Here is an 8,061-nt window from a genome sequence, read left to right as displayed (position 1 = left end):
ATACTGGCTGGGGACGCTGCACTCCCAGCCCAGGGCCAGCGTGGGGAGGCCCGGTGCCACCCTGGGAGTGATTGTCAGCTGGGCTGCAGGGCAGTGGTTAACCCATGAGCTCCCATCTCTCACCGGCCCGGCCTTGAGTCCACCCCCTCCCCTTGCCGGCTGGGCAACTTGACCTCCCTGTGCCTTGGCATACTCATTTGTAACGTGGGGACAATACCAAACGGGGATGACTGCTGTGAGAGTCAAATGAGCTAATGTCTGTGAAGCGCTCAAAGCCTGGAACGCAACAGTCATCATCACCATTTCACAGATGAGACGGAGGCTCAGAGAGGGGCAGCGACCTGCCCAGGATCACTCAGACAATGGCAAAGCCAGGGAGTGGATCCAAGGCCACCTGACTCTGAAACGAGTGCCCTGTTCCCCCAGCCAGACCCTCTGGCCAAGGACTGCAATGAGAGTACCTGGGGGAGCATCGCGTCCTGCCACCCACTGGGACCTCGGCCGCCCCCTGGCTCACGCCCCTTCCTGCCATCCCAGGAGAGGCAGGTGTCAGCACCCTGATGTCTGGATGTGATGGGACCCCGAAGGGGCAGGCAGCCCCCGATTCCCTGGGTGTGGTGTCAGGGCCCAGCTGAGAAGGGCAGTTATTTAAGGCCACCTTGTAGGGACCGAGCGGCCAGGCATCACCTCTGCCACCATCCCGGGCATTTTCCTCTGCACCCCTTGTTGGGTTAATGCACGTTGACAGGGCAAGCAGGAGCCCTGGGCCCTGCCCGGGGGGTCTCTGGAGAAAGGATGTGGGCTTCGGAGCTGGCCAGCCATGGTTTGAACCTGCTCTGCCGCTGACCTGCAGGTGAGCCTGGGCTGGTGACCCACTCTGAGGCTGGCCCTCCCTCTACAGAGGCCTGTGTCATGTGATGGAAGTGGGCCTGCCTATAGTCTCTGGGTCACCTGAGGGCAGAATTAGGGTCCAGAATGTGGGATGCATCCTCCTGGCTCGCTCCCCAGCCTCTTGTGGCACAGACAGGAAACAGAGACCAGGAGAGATGGGGGCCTCGCTGCGTAGGGAGGACCCGTCGGGAGACAGTGTGCACAGTTGTTAGACTTGGCTCCTCCGATAGCTGTGCGGCCTGCTGCGAGGCAGTCGTGCCCAGAGCCCTGGCCCTTTCCTGGGAAGACGCCCTGGTGCAGGCAGGTGCTCAGCGCACATTAGCAAATGACGCCGTTCAGGTAGGAATGAGGCAGGATGTGCCCAGGGCCAGAGCCGCCCAAAGGGCATCCTCACTGCAGCAATGCAACACAACTGGTTCATGGCACAGGTCATGCGGCCAGTGTGTGTCAAACGGCTTCTTTCTCACACAACTGCGTCTGCAGAGGGGGAACGGGGGTGCAGGGAGGGGGGGTCTCCCGGCCAGGACACGCCCCCCTGCTTGTCCCAGAGCCTGCGCCCAGCCGGCTGCAGGTGCCCCACTTCGGGTACTCCATGATCATGTCCACCCCTCCCAGGGAGTGTGCCAGCGAGGACCGGGGGTGGGGCATCCAGCTGGGTGGCTTCTGGAACTTCCCATCCCTTTCTGACTCTGTGTGTGATTGTCAGCCTGTGCCCTGGCCTTGGAGATCTGGGGAAGGGCCACAGGCCGGGGCGCTCCCGCTGGGCCAGGGGGAGCGGGCAGGGCCTGGCCAGGGCCCCTCCCTGCTGGGACCCCCAGCCAGGACGCTCAGCACGCTGGGCGTCGCGGTAACCGATACCCAGGCGGCCAGACGGAGTTATGGTGCGCGGCTGGGAGGCTATTTTGTCTAATATGCTAAAAGGCCTTTGGAAATTCCTGGAGCCCATCTGGTCCTAGTTACACCACAATATTGCTGTCTCTTCAGCTCGCAGACAAGGGAACACTTTTATTTCTCCTTTCGGAGCTCAGGAATGTGCCGAAAACACAGGCCGGCAGCCGCCCAACTGGTTCCCGAGGTCCTTGATCACGTGCCGGCCCATCGTCCTTTTAAAGGCCTGCGTCTCCTTTCCAAGGATCCTGAGGTGCCTTCGGGGGCCGAGCCTTTGGAGGGGGTGCCTGGCTTGGCTGGGCCCCTGACCTCGGTGCTCCTGGGAGGGGGGAGCTGGCCTGGCCTCAGGGGGCCACCTACAGCAGCTCTCAGGGATGTGGGTGATCAGTGACGCCCCGGCACCCCCGCCCACCCACAGCCGCCACAGAACCAGAGGGGAAACAAAGCGTCTCTGCGGCTAAAACCTGCCTGCGGAGCCTGGGCCCAGCCACCCGAGCTCTCCTCCCTGGGCTGCAGGCTGTGCATGCCCCTTCCCGGAGTTCCGGTCCCTGAGGGTCCCCTGGTTCCTGCGGCGGCGGCGTCCACTGTCCTCGCTCACACGCCACCCCCGGCTCCGCTGGCTCACTCTTGGCTGCCGCCCCAGACGGTCGTTTGCTTAGGCACTCCGCTCCCCTCCTGGAGGGCCTCTCACCCCTCAGCCCCAGGCTGGAAGCCCTGCCCGCCCCCAGCCCAGCCCCCGCTGCCCCGAGAGTAGAATGTGGTTCCAGTTCGGGCCATCCTAGTCCAGCCCCCCCGGCCGGCCCAGCAGGGCCGCGGCTCTCTGCCCTCGGAAATCGGATGTGTCCACGGACTTGCTTCACGAGCGTGAGCTCAGTGGCTTATGTGTCCCCCAGGTGGAAGCTTTCTGAGCCAGTGGGCGATTCTCGAGGGCCCTCCCCTTTGCTGCTGCGATGGCAGGAGCACATTTTGAGCTGTGACATCTGTTAGTCAGGGTCCCTGGAAACCCAAGGTGAGCAGAGCCCCCCGGGGCAGATGCGGGGGGAGGGTCCACGTGTGCAAGAAACCAACCACGCTGAGACGTCACAGCACGAACTTGCCCATTCTGCCCGACACCCACCCCTTCCCCTGACCACAGAGATGGTTTAGTGATGCAGTGTGACTCAAGCTGGACCAGAATCCTTACCTAGACTTTTGAATTTGGGGATGGGAGGGGAAGGGACCTTGTCTCATGAGTTACAGAGCAGTCCTACTTCCGCCACAAAGTCAAAGCCTTCTAAGGTGCGGAGAAGTGAAATGGGGGGAGAAAAGGATAAAACACGATGGAGAAAGAGGGAATCCAGGTGATGCTGAGACAGGGCTGCCATGGACAGCTGTGTGAGTTGTGCACTAGACAACTCTGAAGTGTGCTGTTCACATAATAACTGCGGTAAATTTGTATTTATCAGGATAGTTTTCCAGCAGATGGCAGTAAAGTGACTTGAGGAAGTGGAGCCTTGCTCTACTTGGCACGAAACTACAGTCCAGACTGGCAGCCATGGTGTGTCAGGTCCCTGAGTTCAGTTCTGGGGACGCTCTTGGGTCCCCAGAGTGTCTTGATCTCGAGCGGTACTTGGTGAAATTTGTTCTTCTGATGAATTCCCTTTGTTGTAAGCTCTGCTCGCGGCAGAATCCTCGGCCATCCAGTCACTGACAAGATGAATCAAGCTTGTTTGCCACTTTCCAGAGCAAACCCTACATGCTTTTAGAAATAACAGTCCAACTGTAAGAGAGGAGACCGAATAGCCATTAAAAGCAGACACAACAAAATATCAGCTCGGGGCTCTTCGCAGGTGTGGCAGCTGCCCCCGCCGCAATGAGCACCTAGATTCTGACTCCACTGTGCTGTGGCCTGAAAATGTTTGGCAGTGGGGGTCAGGGACACAGAGAAGGCATCGTGTGGCCCTCACTTCCTCTCACATTGTTAAGGGTAACTGTGCTGTTGTTAAAAGGACAGACCGGAATTATTCAGAGTACACCCGTGTGTGACTTAAGCTAGATAACTTATCATTGAAAAAGGATGGTGTCGGCCGAGGTCCAGCGCCCAGGCATCCCCAGTGCAGGGGGTGGTGTCCGGGGCCCTGATCCCACTCCTCCCGGCTCAGGAGAGCTCCCTCCCACGGCTCTAAACGCCAGGAGTTTCCAGGGAAGGTTTGGGAGAGACTCTGGGCTCTGGTGTCAGATGAACTGGGGTGGGGTCTTGGCTCCACCTTTTCCAGCTAGAGGCGTGCAGACAAGCCTCCTCCCCAATTCAGAGCCACTTCTCAGAAATGGGGAGGCTGGGGGTGTGGCTCAGTGGTAGAGCGTGTGTGTAGCATGCACGAGGCCCTGGGTTCCAGCCCCAGTGCTTCCATTTAGAACAAGGGAAAGCCGACACCTCCCTGAGGGGTCTTCAGGAGGTCTGGTGGGCGTGGGAGGGACCCAGCAGGTGGTGGGTGCTCAGTGCAGGGAGGCCAGCCCGGGGCGATGGCTGGTGGGTTCAGGGCATGGTCAGAGGACCTGGGTCCCCTGGATGTGAATCACTGAGCATCTGTGGCCTCGGGTGAATTCCTCGAGATTGCTGGGGTTTGGGGAACAATCGGACACTTAGGGGTCAGGGACTGGGTCTCCCCAGCCCCCAGCACCGACCCCAGACCAGGGTCTGCTGGCATATAGTAGGTGTGCTGTAACTACTCCATCTGTGTTGCAGCAGTCTGCGCCCTGCAGGCTGAGGGGGAACAGGCCAGGAGCCGTCTCCGCCCAGCCAGCCTGGAGACCACCTCCCCTGTCCCACACCTGGGAGGGGGGCCCCAATGTCGCCTCTGAATCCTGAGTGTTTCCGTCCGCCCGCCCCCGTCCAGGCCCTTCCTAGGTCTCTCAGTATGGCTGCTTGGCCTCTGCGGGACACAGAGAAAGGAGCCTGGGCCCCTCCAGCAGCCCCGGGCCAACACCACAATTGTTTTCCACCTGGAGCTTCCAAGGAGCTGCTGGCAGCCAAGCCGGGGGGCTCGGGGTGAGATGCCAGCGGGCGTGGGAGGAACCCTCCATGAGTGGGGACAAGCCCTGGGGTATAGTGGACAGCGCTGGTTGGAGTTCACTTTCCTTTGACCTGGGATGAGTGACAACCCCCTTGGTCTCAATTTCATCCATAAAATGCAGATCATATCAGGACCTACCTCTCAGCCTTGCTGTGAGGAGTGAGTAAGTTGGCCCTTGTGCAAAGCACTTCAAACAATGCCTAGCACGTAATGAATGCCCCAGAAGTGCATCGCCACAGTTGCTACAGTTATAAATCGTTCCTGCCAGGCTTCTAGTCTTAATGCTCGCAGCTGCAGCAAAGTAGGTCTGTCCCATCTCTGAGCCTCAGTGTGCCGTGCATGCGTGCAGGACGCTGTGAGCCTAGACGCATGGGGTAGGGCAGGTCCCCTCCCTCCCGCCCTTCCTCCCACTGCTTTTCCTCCCCTTCCTTCTTCTCCAGACTGGGGGCTGCCCCCAGAGGCAGGGGACAGATCACCTGCCAGCTTCATCGGCCACAGAAATGGTGGACCTAGGCCCCCAGTTACTACCATGTCCCAGCTCTCTTAGCAAAGCATTAAAAATTGAGGCTGGAGTAGGGACCAGGCCGTCGCTGAGCGGATGTCTGGTGCAGCAGAGCGGAGGTTTGGTCAGCCCGGGGCCTTGGGCCCCGCTGTGAGAACAAGCTGTCCCCACCCGTCTGGCAGCCGTCCCTTGCTGTTGTTCGGAAGAGAAAGCGGTCATTGGCCCCTGGCGGCCCCACCCGCTCCTTGGCTCCTCTGTTCCCTGGCCTGGGACAGCCCCTGGCTGACAGGGTCATGCGCTGGGTGGTCAGGGGCAGGCCTGATGCTCTGTGGCCCTCCAGCCTTGGCCTCCACCCAAAAACCAGGAGGCGGAGCTGGCCGGCTCTGCCCTTCCCACTCAAGGCCTGTGAGACAGAGGACGGCCGGGGCGGGCACCGCGGTGGGGGGCAGGGCAGGGCATCCGTACCAGCTGAGCAGCACTGGGCACCAGGAGCCACTCAGGACTTCAGACTCCTGGTAGCAATCCGAGAGGCAGAAACAGACATGGCCATTCCAGGAAAGAGGATGCCCGGGTGGGTTCCTGGCTTCCTGCCTCCCCTCCCCTCCCGGGCAGGTCTGGGCTGAGGGTGGACCATATTCCCCGGAACGGGCCAGGGGCCCTGGGGGAGGGAGGGGACCTTTCCTGGGCCAGGTGGCCCCTGGAGCGGGGCAGGGCCCAGGTGGGGCCTCACACTGCCGGCTGGAGCCAGTGGGAGCAGCCCGGCCGGCCTGCGAGGCAGCATGGGAAGTAGAGGCAGGAGCCCAGGCACAGGCCTGGCAGATGCGCCCCCGCAGGGAGACAGCCACGCCGTGGGCGCTCGGGCCCCGGGGCATCGTCAGCCCGGGGCCCACAGCCCTGACCTCGAGCCGCACCTGCTGACGGGGGAGGCTGCTGCCCCGTCCCCGCCCGGTCGGGCGGCCCAGGCCCAGGCCGGCCGAGGCCAGCGCGAGGAGCCCGCGGAGACTGGATGCTGGCTGCACTCCTGCCGGTGCTGCTCCTGGCCGTGCGCCCTCTCCCGTCTGAGTTCCCACTCCTCTTCTCCAAAGCGGGGAAGCGATGCCCCGACGCGTGACACTTGGCCATCAGGCGGACCAGCGGCCCGCAGGCAATCAGAGCTGGGTGCCTCTGGCCCCCCGCCCTCCCGTCTGTGTCCAGGGGGCCTGCGCATGCAGGTGGGGGCCGTCTTGGCGCTGCCTCTGGTCCCAGATCCCCGGAAACCTCAAGGCCAGCCCTCGGCTGTCCTCCGCCCAAAACGATGCCAGCCCAGGGACAGATTCTCTGCCCATGGGAACTCGGGTCCATCCCAGGAACTGGAGGGCAGGGCTCCGCCGGCTCTCCTGGGCCTGAGACGGAGAGTGAGCGCTGCCTGCTGAGCCCAGTGCCAGGGACGACCGGCCAGGCGCTGCAGCAAACGCGGTGCGCTCCACTGAGGGCTGGGGAAGCCCGCGGGCGGCGAGCAGATACCCCCCCACAGGGCACAAGGCACAAAGCGAGCTCGGGGAGCTCCCTGTGGTGGCTGGGCACGTGGAGAGCCGGGGGCGGGGCACCTGCTGAGAGTGAGGAGAGGCATCCAGCCGGGGTGGCAGTCACCCCGCAGAGCCAGGGAGCCGGGACCAGGACCAAGCCTCACAGAGCATCCCAGACCTCAGCATGCCCCCAGTGCACTGGAAGAAGCTGGCCCCGGGCAGACACAGCTGCACGACCGGGCGGGGGGGGGCACGGGCTCCCCTCAGTGTCCTCGCCTCCCTAGACGCGGCAGCCCTGGTCGTCCTCACGGCCGGCTGGTCCTGGAGGGCGGCCTCCCGAGCGGGTGGGGCTCGGTCTCAGTGCCTCCAAGTCCCTTCCTCCCTCGTGGGCAGCTTCAGGCCTTGGGGTGGGGTGGGGATGACCTTCCTCTCTCCAACACCCTGGCCCCCGTGTGACGGGGGCCTGCCCGGGTCCTACAGCACCAGGGCTGGACTGCTTAGAAAATCTGGTGAAGATGTGGGGGCCACCAGAGGGAAGTGAGTGTGGAATCACTGGAGTGAGACTGTGGGGCTCACTGTGGGAGGACTAAAGTGACACCGGGCTGCCCCCCGTTACCGGCTGGCTCGGGCCGGGGCTGCCCGCCTCCTGCAGCCGCACCTCGGTGAGCGGGCACTCTCCCGCCTGCCTCTACTCCCTGGGGGCTTCGGAAGCCCCTGCCTCCCACCTCCCCTCCGCAACCTGGGCAGCACCAGGCTGGGATGGGGTGCACCTCCCTCCTTGGTGCCCCCAGGGTGGAGGTCTCTGAGGAGCGCCCCGCCCTCCCTGCACCTTGCACACCACAGAGATGTAGGAAAGAGTCCCCAGTTCTTCCGGGCCTGTTTGCCCAGCTCTAGCCCAGCAGGCTGTTCCTAGAACTCTTTACTGGATGCGAGGGATTCCAGGCCTGGGGGCAGGGAAGGCTGAGCCCGAGGGACATGCCCAGGTAGGGACAGTACAGTGTCCCTCTTAGGGAGCCCCAGCCTCCCTCCCCGCCCAGACGGCTCCACAGGGAAGGTATCAACCCCGAGATAACGCATCCTGGGCCCAGGCCAAAATCTGTCATGGGGGAAGCTGGCAGTGTGGCCAGGGACACCCGGGCGTCTGCCATTGGATGGATCCCCCGGCAGGCCTGGTGCCAGCACCCCTTCCTGATGGCCCCACAGGACCCTGGGCCGTGGGGTC

At 63.0% G+C, this 8,061-nt stretch overlaps 1 long non-coding RNA gene across 1 annotated transcript; it reads left to right on the top strand.

The window, feature by feature from the left end:
• The first annotated feature begins 1,888 nt into the window (after window positions 1-1,888).
• LOC140686617 (uncharacterized) lies at window positions 1,889-3,587 on the top strand. The gene is made up of 3 exons (XR_012060458.1): window positions 1,889-2,032; window positions 2,673-2,788; window positions 3,225-3,587. It is a non-coding gene; the product is annotated as an uncharacterized lncRNA (long non-coding RNA).
• Window positions 3,588-8,061: the final 4,474 nt, after the last annotated feature.

This window comes from Vicugna pacos, chromosome 17 (assembly GCF_048564905.1).
Source record: "Vicugna pacos chromosome 17, VicPac4, whole genome shotgun sequence".
Classification (NCBI taxonomy): Eukaryota; Metazoa; Chordata; class Mammalia; order Artiodactyla; family Camelidae; genus Vicugna; species Vicugna pacos.
Note: the sequence above shows the minus strand (reverse complement) of the source record. Positions and strands in the feature narration are given on the sequence as shown.